We start from the raw sequence: 13,933 nt of genomic DNA, 5'->3' as shown, positions 1-13,933 counted from the left end.
GGCGTGGTAGTGCATACCTGTAATTCCGGCTACTCGGAAGGCTGAGGCAGAAGGATCGCCGGAGCCCAGCAGACGAGGCTGCAGGGGCCGGGAGCGGCCATTGCACTCCAGTCTGGGCGACAAAGTGAGACGCCAACTCAAAAAAAAAAAAAGTGCATTATAGGCCATGCATTGCAACTCATGCCTGTAATCCCAGCATTTTGGGAGGACTGCTTGAGTGCTGGAGTTCAAGACCAGCCTAGGCAACAAAACAAGCCCTCATCTTTGCAAAAAAAATTAAAAATTAGCCAGATGTGGTGGTCTGTACCTGTAGTCCCAGCTACTCGGGAGACTGAGGCAGAAGGATCACCTGAGCCCAGGTAGTTAAGGATATGGTGAGCCATGATGCCATCGCACTCCAGCCTGGGTGACAGAGTGAGACCATGACTCAGAAAACAAAACAAAACAAAAACAAACAAAGAAAAAGTGCCTTGTAAATTCTAACACTGGACCCTCCACGGGAGCCCTTGGCTATGCAGTCTACTATGTCACCTCAACAAAGCCCGCAAATGAATTATTCCAACCCTGCTCTAGGCCAAGTGATGGCCCTTTAATTTACATGAATATAAAAACATCTGGACAACAGACTTTATAACTTTACATTATTTTTTATTAATCAATATTTTTAAATTATGGTTTTGTGGGGTACAGTTAAGGGTTAGGTGTATAATTACGTTTCATTCAGGCACCCTGTTGATAAGAGGTGTTTTCCCATCCCCAGACAGATATTTGCTACTGTTAATCCCATCCCCCTATCCCCCACATAGTTTCCCAGTACAATCAGGCATTTTCTTATAGTATTACATTGGATGTTCAAGGTTCATTATATGACTGAGAACATGTGATACTTGGATCTCTGTGTCTCTGAGAGGTCACTCAGTATTATAGACTCTAGTTCCATCCAGGTTGCTGTGAAATTCATGATTTTGTTCTTTTTTATGGCTGCGTAGTATTCTATCGTGTATATGTACCACATTTTTTTAATCCAGTCGTCTTTTGATGGGCAGCATGGTTGTTTCCAGGTTCTTGCTATTGTGAACAACGCTGCGATAAACATAGGTGTGCAGGTATCTTTTTTATAGAGTGATTTGAGTTCTTCAGGGTATATTCCCAGTAGGGGGATTGCGGGATCATATGGAAGGTCGATTTTTAGAGCTTTTACGAATCGCCACACTGCTTTCCACAGAGGTTGCACTAGTTTACACTCCCACCAACAGTGTAGAAGTGTTCCCTTTATACCACACCCTCTCCAGTAGCTGTTATTTTTTGAGTTGTTGATAACTGCCATTCCGACTGGAGTTAGGTGGTATCTCAGTGTGGTTTTGATTTGCATCTCCCTGATGATTAGTGAGGTTGAGCATTTCTTCATGTGTTTGTTGGCTGCTCGGATGTCTTCTTTTGTGAAGTGTCTGTTCATATCTTTTGCCCATTTTATCATGGGGTTGTTTGTTTTCTTCTTTTCAGTACGTTTCAGTTCCTTGTAGATCCAGGATGTTAAGCCTTTGTCAGACCTAGAGTTGGCAAATACTTTTTCCCAGTCTGTAGGCTGTCTTCCTGCTCTCTTGATGGTTTCTTTGGCTTTGCAGAAGCTTGTCATTTTAATAAGGTCCCACTTGTCTATCTTCTCTCTTATGACCTGTGGGTTTCGGGTTTTGTTCAGGAATTGGATGCCAGTTCCGATTTTCATGAGAGTATTTCCTTCCTTTTCTAAGGTTCTTATGGTTTGAGGTTTTACATTTAGGTCTCTGATCCATTTGGAGTTAACCTTTGTGCATGGGGACAGATAGGGGTCCTGTTTCTATCTTCTGCATGTGGTCAGCCAGTTTTCCCAGCACCATTTACTGAATAGGTTCTCCTCTCCCCATTGGTAGGTGGTGGGGGCTTTGTCGAAGATGAGTTGGTTGAGAAATTGAGGTTTTGCTTCTGGAATCACAATTCTATTCCATTGATCTATATGCCTGTTCCTGTACCAATACCAAGCTGTTTTGATGATTGTAGCTTTATAGTAAAGTTTGAAGTCTGGTATTGTGATACCACCTGTTTTGTTTTTTTTTGCTGAGGATTGTTCTGGCTATTCTTGGACGTTTGTGTTTCCATATGAATTCCTGTGTTGTTTTTTCTAGATCTGAGAAGAATGTTGTTGGTAATTTAATGGGTATTGCATTGAATTTGTAGATTGCCTTAGGTAAGATGGACAACTTCACAATGTTGATTCTTCCAATCCATGAGCATGGGATATTTTTCCACTTGTTCATGTCAGCTTTGATTTCTTTGAGCAGTGTTTTGTAATTTTCATTGTAAAGGTCTTTCACATCTCTGGTTAGGAAGATGCCAAGGTATTTCATTGTTTTGTGTGGCTATTGTGAATGGAATTGTGTTTTTTATTTGGGTTTCTGTTTGTTTATTATTGGTGTAGAGAAATGCGGTTGTCTTTTGTACATTTATTTTGTATCCTGAGACTTTGCCAAAGGCCTTTATCAACGTAAGGAGGCTTTTGACAGATTCTCTTGGGTTTTCAAGGTACACAATCATATCATCTGTAAAGAGAGATAACTTGACTTCCTCTTTTCCTATTGGAATACCTCTGATTGCCTCCTCTTCTCTAATTGCTCTAGCCAGGACTTCCAATACTATGTTGAACAGCAGGGGTGAGAGTGGGCATCCTTGTCTAGTTCCAGTTTTCAGGGCAAATGGTTCCAATTTTTGTCTGTTTAGGAGTATGCTGGCTGTGGGTTTCTCGTAGATGGCTTTTCTATTTTGAGGTATGTTCCCCGTATGCCTAGATGTTCAAGGGTTTTTATCAAGAAGGGGTGCTGGATTTTATCAAAAGCTTTTTTTGCATCTAATGATATGATCATGTGGTTTTTGTTTTGACATCTGTTGATGTATTTAATTACATTTATGGTTTTATGAATGCTGAACCAGTCTTGCATCCCAGAATGAAGCCTACTTGATCATGGTGGATGATTTTTGAGATGTATTGCTTAATCTGGTTTGCTAGGATCTTGTTGAGAATTTTAGCATCTATGTTCATCAAAGATATTGGCCTGTAGTTCTCTTTCTTTGTTGGATCTTTACCTGGCTTGGGTATCAATGTGATGTGGCTTCTAAAATGATTTGGGGAGAGTTCCATCTTTTTCATCACCTAGAATACCTTCAGTAGGATTGGTATCACCTCCTCCTTAAATGTCTTGTAGAATTCTGCTGGAAAGTCATCTGGACCAGGGCTTTTTTTTGTAGGACGTTTTCTTATTACGTAGTCAATTTCCTTGATTGTTATTGGTCTATTTAGGGTCTCAATTTCTTCTTGTTGCAACCTAGGTAGGTTGTGTGATGTCAGAAAGTCCTCCATTTCCTTAAGATTTTCAAGTTTGTTTCCATACAAGTGTACATAGTAGTCTCTAATGATCTTTTGTATTTCTTCAGGGTCAGATGTGACTTCATTTTTTGTGTTTCTGACTGTGCTTATTTGGTTTTTTTCTCATTTTTTCTTGGTCAGTCTAGCTAGGGGACCATCGATTTTGTTTATTCTTTCGAAGAACCAGCTTTTTGTTTCATTGATTTTTTTTGTATTATCTTTTTGTCTTCTATGTCCTGGATTTGGGCTTTTATTTTGGTGATCTGGATTCTTCTGCTGAAATTAGGGTTTTTGTGGTCTTGCTTTTCCAGCTTCTTTAGGTGGCTTCTTAGGTTGTGAATTTCTGTTCCTTCCATTTTCTTCATGTGTGTTTGTAGGGATATAAATTCCCCTCTTACTACAGCTTTCAGGGCATCCCAGAGATTTTGGTAAGATGTTTCTTCATTTTCATTTGTTTTCAGGTATCTTTTGATCTCTGTTTTGATCTCATCATTGACCCAGGAGTTGTTTAGCATCATGCTGTTTAGTGTTCATGTCTTTGTGGGTTTTGGGGGGACTTTGTTGGTGTCAATGTTTATTTTTATCCCACTGTGGTCCAAGAAGGTGCATGGTCGAATTTTGGTCCTTTTAAAATTGCTTATGCTTGATTTATGGCCGAGTATGTGGTCGATCTTAGAACATGTTCCATGTGGTGATGAGTAGAATGTGTATTCTATGGTCTTTGGATGGAGTGTTCTGTAGGTATCAATTAAGTCCATTTGGTCCAAAGTCACATTGAGGTTCCGGATCTCCTTGCTGATTTTTTTGTTCTGATGATCTGTCTAGGGTTGTGAGTGGGGTACTAAAATCCCCAGTTATGATAGTGTTAGAGTCAATATCTTTCTTTAGTTTTCCAAGAAGTTGCTTTATGAAAGTTGGCGCACCTATGTTGGGTGCATATATGTTTAGAATAGATATTTCTTGTTGATGGATTGAGCCTTTTATCATTATGTAGTGGCCTTCTGTATCTTTTTTGATTTTTAATAACTTGAAGGGTATTTTGTCTGAAATTAAGATCACTACTCCTCCTTTCTTTTGTATTCCGTTCGCCTAAAAGTTTGTTTCCCATCCTCTTACTTTGAGTCTGTAGGTGTCCTTTCTAGTGAGGTGAGTCTCTTAAAGGCAATAGATTGCTGCCTGATGATATTTTATCCATTTTGCCATTCTATGTCTTTTCAGTGGTGCATTTAGTCCATTCACATTTAGTCTAATAATTGAAATGCAGGAGTTGATCCCTGTCATAGGGTTCTTACAGAGCTGTTCCTGTTTGTTTGTTGTCTTTCTTTGGGTTTTGGAGTTGGTTCATGTGTGTTTTTAATCTTTTGCCTGTACTCTTGTGAAGAATGCTGTTGTTCTTTTTTCTTTTTCTTCTGTGTTCAGTACTTTCTTAAGTGCTTCTTGTAGAGGTGGTCTGGTGGCAGCGTAGGTTCTTAGGGATTGGATATCTGGAAAAGATTTCAATTCTCCCTCACTAATGAAGCTTAGTTTGGTTGGGTAGGTTATTCTTGGCTGAAATTGTTTATCTTTTAGAACTTTGAAGATAGGGCTCCAAGCTCTCCTGGCCTGAGGGGTTTCTGTGGATAAATCTGTGCTATTCTAATTGGTCTTCCCTGGTAGGTAGTCTGGCCTTTTTTTCTTGCTGTCTTTAGGATTTTTTCTTTTATAGCTACTTTGTTTAGGCGAATTATTATGTGTCTAGGAGTTGGTCTTCTCGTTTGTTGTCTTGCAGGGGTTCTCTGAATCTCTTGTGTTTGAATTTTTTCATCCTTGATGAGATGATAGAAGTTTTCTTGAATGATTTCATGAAATGTTTGTTCCAGTGTGGCTTCTGTTTCTCTCTCTCTGCCTCAGGAAGCCCAATTACTCTTAGGTTTGGTCTCTTGAAGTGATCATTCATCTCTTGCAGGTTTTGTTCTGTCTTTTTGAGATTCTTTTCTATGCTTTTGACAGTTTGGGTTAGTTCTGTGTTTTGGTCTTCGAGCTCTGAGATTCTTTCTTCTGCTTGTCTAATTCTGCTTTTCATGCTTATTAGTCTGTTATTCATTTCCATCACAGTATTCTTTACTGCTGTCATTTCTGACATCAGCTCCTTCCTATTTTCCTCTTGTCTCTCCTCAATTTTTAAAATTCTCTCCATTAATGTCTTGATGTCTGGGTTTGTTGCATGAAACCAGTCATTCTGGGGTCTCTTCATTGTTTGTGTTCCAGAATCTGTTTTCTCAGTGTCTGATTTTCCAGGAGTCTGTGTGAGACCTATATTCTTCTTTTGGTTTTTTTTCATTTGCACAGTTTATCCCCTCCCTACTTTTTCCTTCCCTCCACGTCACCGTCTTCTTTAATTCTGTTATTCAGGGGTAGAGGGATTGGTTTTACTTCTGTTTGTTCAATCTCCTATTCTTTATGTATGCCCTCTTTGTTCAATTCTGGAGTTGCACTGTAGTTTGGAGGTGATCCTTTTTGCAGTTTTGAGATTTACTTAAGGGGGGAGCTATGATTCAAAATCTATCTGCAGGTCCTGGTATTTTCTGACAGGTATGTGGATAATGTGGAACCCACTTCTCACTGCCCTGGAATCTATCCATGCAGTGGGGCTGTAGGATTACTCCCTGAAATAAAATGTGGTTAGCAGAGGGGAGAGAATGGAGCAGATAGTGGGTTGAAGAGGGGAGTGGAGAGATAGAGGAGTAAGGGGGGAAACAAACGAGTGTGCCAACAAATAGAGAGAGAGGCCTATACTGAAACAGATAAAAACAATAGACCACAGCTACAGACGAACCGACTCTCATACAAAAAATAAAAAATAAAAATAAAACATATAGTGATGCTAACATACAAGCTATTCAACCACCTTATTAGTGTGCTGTTCCTCTATACAAAGATTTGGTTTACAGAGAGAAGAAAAGAGAAGAAAAGGTAAAAGAAAAAAGGGAACAATACAGTAGGAATAGAATTAAGTCATTAAACTAACAGAATCAATGAAGCACACTCTGAGACATTTCGTTTAAGTCCAATGTCCTTTCAGGTCTGATTTCTAGTTTTCTTTTCAAGCTGGTAAATTAGTTTGCAGTTAGGGTCAGTTGCCCCTGGTCTGCTGTGAAGGACAGTTCAGATTACCCTCCGTTCAGCACTCTGGTCTATGTCTTTATCAAGCTTGTTTCTCCCGTTTCGGTGTTGTTACCTTGAATCGCCAGCAGGTGGTGCTATCTCAGCTGCTCGCCCTAGAGGGGCTGGGGCTGGACAGGAACAAGATGGCTGCCTGCCTCAGGGCAGGCAACAGGAGACCCACGCGGGCGGGCAGGGCAGGCAGGACTTCTCAGTCGCAGGAGAGGTGGCAGCGATCCCAGCAGATCTTCCCTGAAGTGGCTTGAAGTGGATCGCCTCCGGCCTGGGTGGTACGATGTGCTACTGCCGTCATGGAGGCTACGGCAACCGCGGCGGTGACAGTGGGGGGGGTGGCTGCGGCGGCGGCACCGTTTGCGCCGCAGTGACTGTCTAGTCCGTCTCGATGCCCCAGCAGTGGCAATAGCCGTGCTCCATATGAAGAGCCGGCTGCGTTGCTGGGGTCTGCAGCCCCCCGGGGTGAGAGTCAGAGATCCACTGCAGATCTCCTTTGTAGAGGGCTTCACAGACCACGTTGCCCCGTCGCCATCTTGCCGCTTCTCCCATAACTTTACATTTTGAGATGTTGCTGGGTTTCTGTTGAGGCTCATATTCCTGTTTTCTTGACCTTCTTGTTTTTCATCCCCGTCCAAATACAAATGAATCAAAAAGGATAGAGAAGTCCAGAAGGAAGAGGCGACTAACACCAAAGATAATGTGACCATGACAATAATACAGGGAAAACCATTTTATTTGTAATCTGGACTCTGCCTACTTCCACAATGGATTTAAAAGGGCTTAAAATAAACACATGTACAGGATAGCTGAAATAAAGGAAAAAAGAGCAAATCCGCATGGAAGAAAGGGGAGATAGCTACCAGGAAACAGAGATGAGAGGTACTGTAAGGAGGCAACTAATTTGGTCTCCAGGCTAAAAAGGAAATAGGGTAGGCTATGAATTCTCTGTTTCAAAAATTTGGAAGCAGATGGATGTGTCAAGAGGAACAGTTCATTTGCTCCCACTGACTTCCAAGAGGAATTTACAGCATAGTTCCTCCATGAAATATACAAAGAAACAAGGAATGGCGATTGCAGCTGGAGCCAGATGGCCATTTCTCCCTCTAACTGTTGGTAGAAGCCAAAGTCCAGACAGTGAAATGCAGCTCAGTGAAGGCATCTCTGTGCACAGCTGAGCAGAGGGAGTCTAAGCATGGTGGTTTCTAGTGCTAACGGGATCAAATGATGGCTCTTGGCGACCCTGGAGTAATTTCTGACTAACCTGCCCGGCCTACTGTCTTCCTCAAAGAAGGATTAACCTTGCAGGCAAGCATTTCAGCATGCTGCTAACTAATGGCTGATGCTCTATTTGGAAAACAAAGGATCCTGCCTTGAATTCTCACCAGTAAAGAGGCATTCACCTTCTGCAAGGGAGCCTACATAATTTTTCAACAGTAAACTCTTTCCATGCTTTCCATCCTAAACAGTGGCTTGGGAGATACCAATTCAAAGTTCTAGACAACCATAAAAACAACTTTAGTCTAGAAAATTAAGGGCAAAGGTTATTTGGTGGCTAACTCAGTCACAAAGAGAATAACCAATTCTGAAAGAAATTATATCCTGTTGACAGTTCACTGGATTCCAAGCAGCTGTTGGGTCAATGAAAGCACTGAATGAACTTCATAAAGACCTGTTTTAGGAACAAACAGAAAAAGAAAAACAAAACCAGTAACAACAAAACCCTGGAAAGTACCTTCCAAAGATGCTGATTTTCAGTGAGGAGCAGCTGATGTTGTAATATTATTTATTAAGTAGCCGCCTGCTCAGACTGCCTGGGTTTATGACAGTGATGTGCTCAGGAGAAACTTGCCCCCAAATGGAAAAGGACGTTTTGCCATAATTTAAAAAGAAGAAAGAAAGGCCAGGACGCAACTTTGCTTGCTGAATTTTAAAACCGAAATGTGATCTGCCGGGAGGTTGGCGCTATAACCCCCTCCTGTGTGTGTGTGGGGGGGGGATGAATTAAGGAAGCTGTGTCTCTCTTCTGCAGGACCCAAGACTCCAAGTCTATTGACTCTCCTGAAATTTCTATTTCAGAGGAAGAAACTCCAGTGTGCTGAGAACAGGCACAGAGGTTTAAGAGGATGTTCACCCAACTAATTCATCTGTAACAAGAAGAGTAATCAAAACGAACGATAACAGAAGAATTTAGGAATAGTGTTACTCTTGCTACTGATGGTTTCAGCATATCTGTTTATTGCTTTGTAGTTCACAGAATACTTGATATTTCACCTATGGTATCACCTCATGTGATTATTACAACAGTTCTGTGAGAAATGGCCGTTGTCCCCACTGAATAGATGAGAAGATTAAGACAAACAAAGTGACCTGTCCAAGATCACATAGCTGGAGAAACAGATGTGCCAAACTTGAAATGCAGGCCTCCTAACTCTAAGCCCTCCACCGTAGATGTTAGGTCCCTTTCTTTTGATGCAATCCAAGCAGTACAGTTGTTTTTTAAAATCTTCTCATAGGGAAGAGAAAAAAAAAATTTAATGAAAAATTTGTGAGCCTCAGGTATCCTACCTGTAAGTTAAAAAAGGAAAAAAAAAAAAAAAAAACCTTAAGGTGTTTAGAGGATTTATAATGGATGGGACCAATAGATAAAAAAAATGTGATCTGTTTCTGTCACAAATACCCAACGAAGCCAGGCATGGTGGCTCAGGCCTGTAATCCCAGTACTTTGGGAGGTTGAGGTGGGAGAACTGCTTGAGCCCACGAGTTCAAGACCAGCCTGGGCTACATAGCGAGACCGTATCTCTACAAAAAAGTCAAAACAATTAGCCAGATGTGGTGGTGCGTGCCTGTAGTCCCAGCTACTGGGGGGCGGGGGGTGGTGGGGCTGAGGCGGAAGGATGACCTGAGCCCAGGAGGTAGAAGCTTCAGTAAGCCGTGATTGCGTCACTGCACCCAGCCTGGGCAACAGAGTGAGGTCTTGAATCAAAAAACAAAACAAACAAAAAAGCCCCAAAACTTAACGGATTGTCTTTATATTGGGTTATATATCACCTTTTTTGAGTCCTCACTTCTTGAAATCCTGGTTATTACTCCACATCTATAGGGCACTTTGACAAAATAAATTAAAGGTGTTAAGCCCAAGTATACTATTTGGAAATGTCTATCAAAAATGTAAATGTGCTTTACTGGAGCAATTCCTCTTTTAGGCATCTGTGCTAAAGAAATAAGAACAGGCCGGGCTCAGTGGCTCAGCCTGTAATCCCGCGCACTTTGAGAGGCAGAGGTGAGTGAATTGCCTGAGCCCATGGGTTCGAGACCCGCCTGAGCAACTTGGCAAGACCTCATCTCCACAATAAATCAAAAATTAGCCGGGCGTGGTAGCGCGTGCCTGTAGTTCCGGCTACTTGGAAGGCTGAGGTGGAAGGATCGCTGGAGCCCACCAGGTTGAGGCTGTGGTTGCCGGGAGCGGCCACTGCACTCCAGTCTGGGCAATGGAGTGAGACTTCAACTCAAAAAAAAAACAAACAAAAAGAAAGAAACAACTGCACACTGATAAGTATAAAAGGATATTCTTTTTTTTTTTTCTTTTTGAGTTGGAGTCTCACTCTGTCACCCAGACTGGAGTGCATTGGCCACTCCTGGCCACCGCAGCCTCGACCTACTGGGCTCAGGCAATCCTTCCGCTTCAGTCTTCCAAGTAGCTAGAACTACAGGCGTGTTCTACCACGCCCGGCTAATTTTTTATTTATTGTAGAGATGAGGTCTTGCAAAGTTGCCCAGGCGGATCTTGAACCCACGGGTCCAGGCAATCCACTCACCTCCAGCTCCCAAAGTGCTGGGATTACAGGCTGAAGCCACGGAGCCCGGCCTAGGATATTCCTGATAGTGTTGTTTAGACTGATATATTACAGATTATATGTTTTCTTCTCTACTTTCTGTTTTCTAATTTTTTTTTTTTGCTGTGAGCCTGCGTCTGCTTTAAAATCAGAGAAATAAAGCAATTTTTTAAAGGGGCGAGAGAGAGGAAAAGTAACTTTTGACACAGCAAATCAACTTTTTCCTAAGAAAAAGAGTTAAATGAGTGTTTAAAAATATGTAAAAAAAGAGGTACATCACAGTATTTCGTTATAGTGAAAAATTGGGACAAAACTAAATGTTTTTCTATCATTACAATATCTACCAATTATTACACCTTCATGGGATTAGCCACTATATAGTTATTAAAAATGTGATGCTTGCTTTTATTATTGATTAAAGACAATTATAAAATAGGATGTATACAGCATTACCTCATGATGTATCTGCAACTATACGTATATATTTGCAGAGGAAAAAGAAGGCTCTGGCAATATGGGTTTCACCCTGGTGAACAGTACAACATGACAACTCTGTTAGGTGAGAACTCGCAATCGACCGCAGAGTCTGAACCCTGACTGTGCCATTCTCTAGACGTGTGGTTGTAGGCATGTTAGCCACATCTGTGCTTCAGTTTTCACATTATTTGTCTCTGCAAAACCTTCTCCTGGTCAGTCCAAACACTCAGGCTGTGTCTCCAGGGGCCAGATTAGCCCCCGTCTCTTTCTTCCCTTTGTAGAGAAGTGCGTCTCCCAAAACACAGCCCACTCTCTTTCTACATCAGCAAGACTCATCTGTCCTTCCTTCTCTAAACTGCCTTATTGAGACCAAGGGTCACAAACCCCAAGGCCCACAGGATGCCCATAGAAGCAATGTGGGTTTAAGGACGACAACAGGGAGTAGTGGGGACTGAGACAAGGTGAAGAGTGTGCATTTGTCTAACTGGGACGCTCCGGACAGATTGCCCCATGAAGGAATGTGTATTCTGTGTTGCCAAATCTTCCATTTTCCAAAAGAAGCATGAAACTCAGATTTCTGATGTGTACCTCCCCAAAGCCAGTACAGACATATAGTTTTATTTTTGTTTTCTTTTTCAAGAAAATGCTATGTGCACCAAATAAAACACTTCTGTGTGGCGTACCCTTTCATGACATATGATTTGGAGGTTTGCCTACAAGCAACAAAATCCTAACAAATGTGGCACGCCAGTCAACCCTTAAATGAATACAGGAGTGCCAGGAACGGAGAAGGCTACTTTCAGAACCTGAAGCTTTTCTCTCCTGCCTGGGTATTTTCCACCTTTTCACCTGCTCTGTGCCCCCTCAGACCACATTTAGTGACTGGCTCCCTGTTCCCTGGGGTTCATTTGGGTCATCCAATGGGATGGCCAGCAGGACACTGAAGGAAGGGAAGAAAGAAAGGCTGGGGCATCACCTCCTTGGCTCCCTCCCTGCCAGGATGCTTTGGCAGTGGCTGCAATCTTCTGAATCCTGCCTACCTGTTGGTTACCTGCCCTTTCTTTAAGTCCTCTCAATTACCCTTTTGAGGACACCGTCTCTTTCCTGCAGGACCTGACTGAAGCATTGTTCCATGCCACATACCATGATCTAGTCACCACACTAAGCAGATAAGACCAAGATCCCTCCTTCCAGACCCAGAAGTCTGATTCCAAGAGGAAGGAACCCACCAGTGAGGTTGGTAATCTTGATTCCATTTTTTCTACTTCTTGAAAAGATACTACGTCTTGAACCTCTCCTGAACTCTAATTTATAAATCACAGTTCTGAATTACTAAGACCCTTAGACTAGCAGTTCCACTTGGGAACAGCTAAAATTAGAAGCTAAAAAATCATTATCTTCCTATTAAAAATACAATTTGGAAATCATGTATGCGCCATGGGACAAAGGTCCTTTTCTTACATCCTCCTAAAATGCCCACATAAGAATGTTAATAATTTTTCACAGTTTTGAATGAGAAGTGCCATTAAGATATATTATATTGAAGCGTTTCTTCCCATTAACCGCATTCAACACTTGTAGTGCCCTGCTTAATCCAAGTATCTAAATATCCCAGTATCATAAACTAAAAACCTACATTACTAGACTGACGCTCTTCTCCTCTTGAGATTATTCTGTGGTTCCTTGCATGGTAGTTAGGAATGCAAGGATTTTTGTCAGCCTTACTAAGTTCTTTAGTTCATTTAATCGTTTATTCAAGAAATATATATTTAGCACCAGTCCTGCACCCATGCTGATTCTGGGGCCCTCGACCTCATGGGACTCAACATTCACATGACTGTGTGCTCGTAAGACAATAAGGCTGGCTCTAGCGAGGATGTGTTCAAATGAGCGAAGTAAGAACATCAATGAGAGATTTGCTAAGACAGTCTGTAGAACTAAGACAGATAAACCTTAGAGGTGACCTTTGTGTCAGGCCACAAAAGACGAGAGCAATGTTGTCAGATGGAAGGACAAGCGTTTGCAAAACATCACAGAATGACGGTGACAAGTTTTACAAGTTCGTACTCCTAACATTCATGGCACAAAGTAGGTATATTTTGAACAAATAAATACAATGGGATTTCACATGCAAAAATGTCACTATCTCATTATCTAAAGTCCTATGATGGCAGCAATGTAATTAATCATTCATTCATGGTTGGCCTTAAACTGGAAATAGGCCTGGTGAAATGCATTATTTGAAATGTTCCCAAAACAAAAAAACGCCAATGTTAGCAATGTACATTTATGTCACTTAAATTCCGACGCAAAAAATTAAGCTCCAACAAGTTGCTGATAGTGTGACTGAGACTAGTTTCATATTTTAAATTCATTCATGATTTAGTCATCTTGTCACAGTGACTATTTTAAAGTGTTCCCAAGGGAAAAAGTACAACCACCAATTAAATCTGATTCAATGATTAAAAAAAAATGTAACCTCAGAATAATAATAAAAATGTGGGCCTTTACTCCTCCCTTTTCTTAAAGCTTTCCATCCTGCTACAGGCTCCTTACCTAACAGGTCCCATCCTGTCATGCACCACGTGGTCTGTATTCGTCAAAGGAGAAACACCACGTGGTCTGTATTCGTCAAAGGTCTGAACACTCACTGATGAGCTCATTAACACTAGCAATTTAAAAAGCAGCATTTTTTTGGCAGGGGTGTGGATTTGGAGTCTCACTCTATCGCCCAGGCTGGAGTGCGGTGGCATGATAACTGTCTACCACAGCCTCAATCTCCTAGGCTCAGGTGATCCCCCTGCCTCAATCTCCCAACTACGCTGGGACTACAGGCATGCAAAATTTTGCCTAGATAATTTTTTTTTTTTTTGCGTTGGAGTCTCACTCTGTCACCCAGACTGGAGTGCAGTGGCCGCTCCTGGCCACCGTAGCCTCGACCCACTGGGCTCCAGCGATCCTGCCACCTCAGCCTTCCAAGTAGCTGGAACTACAGGCGGCATGCGCTACCACGCCCTGCTCATTTTGATTTATTGTAGAGATGAGGTCTCGCCAAGTTACCCAGGCGGAT

This window comes from Carlito syrichta, unplaced genomic scaffold, assembly GCF_000164805.1.
Source record: "Carlito syrichta isolate Samal-C Ts95f unplaced genomic scaffold, Tarsius_syrichta-2.0.1 Scaffold135578, whole genome shotgun sequence".
NCBI classification, from domain to species: Eukaryota; Metazoa; Chordata; class Mammalia; order Primates; family Tarsiidae; genus Carlito; species Carlito syrichta.
Note: the sequence above shows the minus strand (reverse complement) of the source record.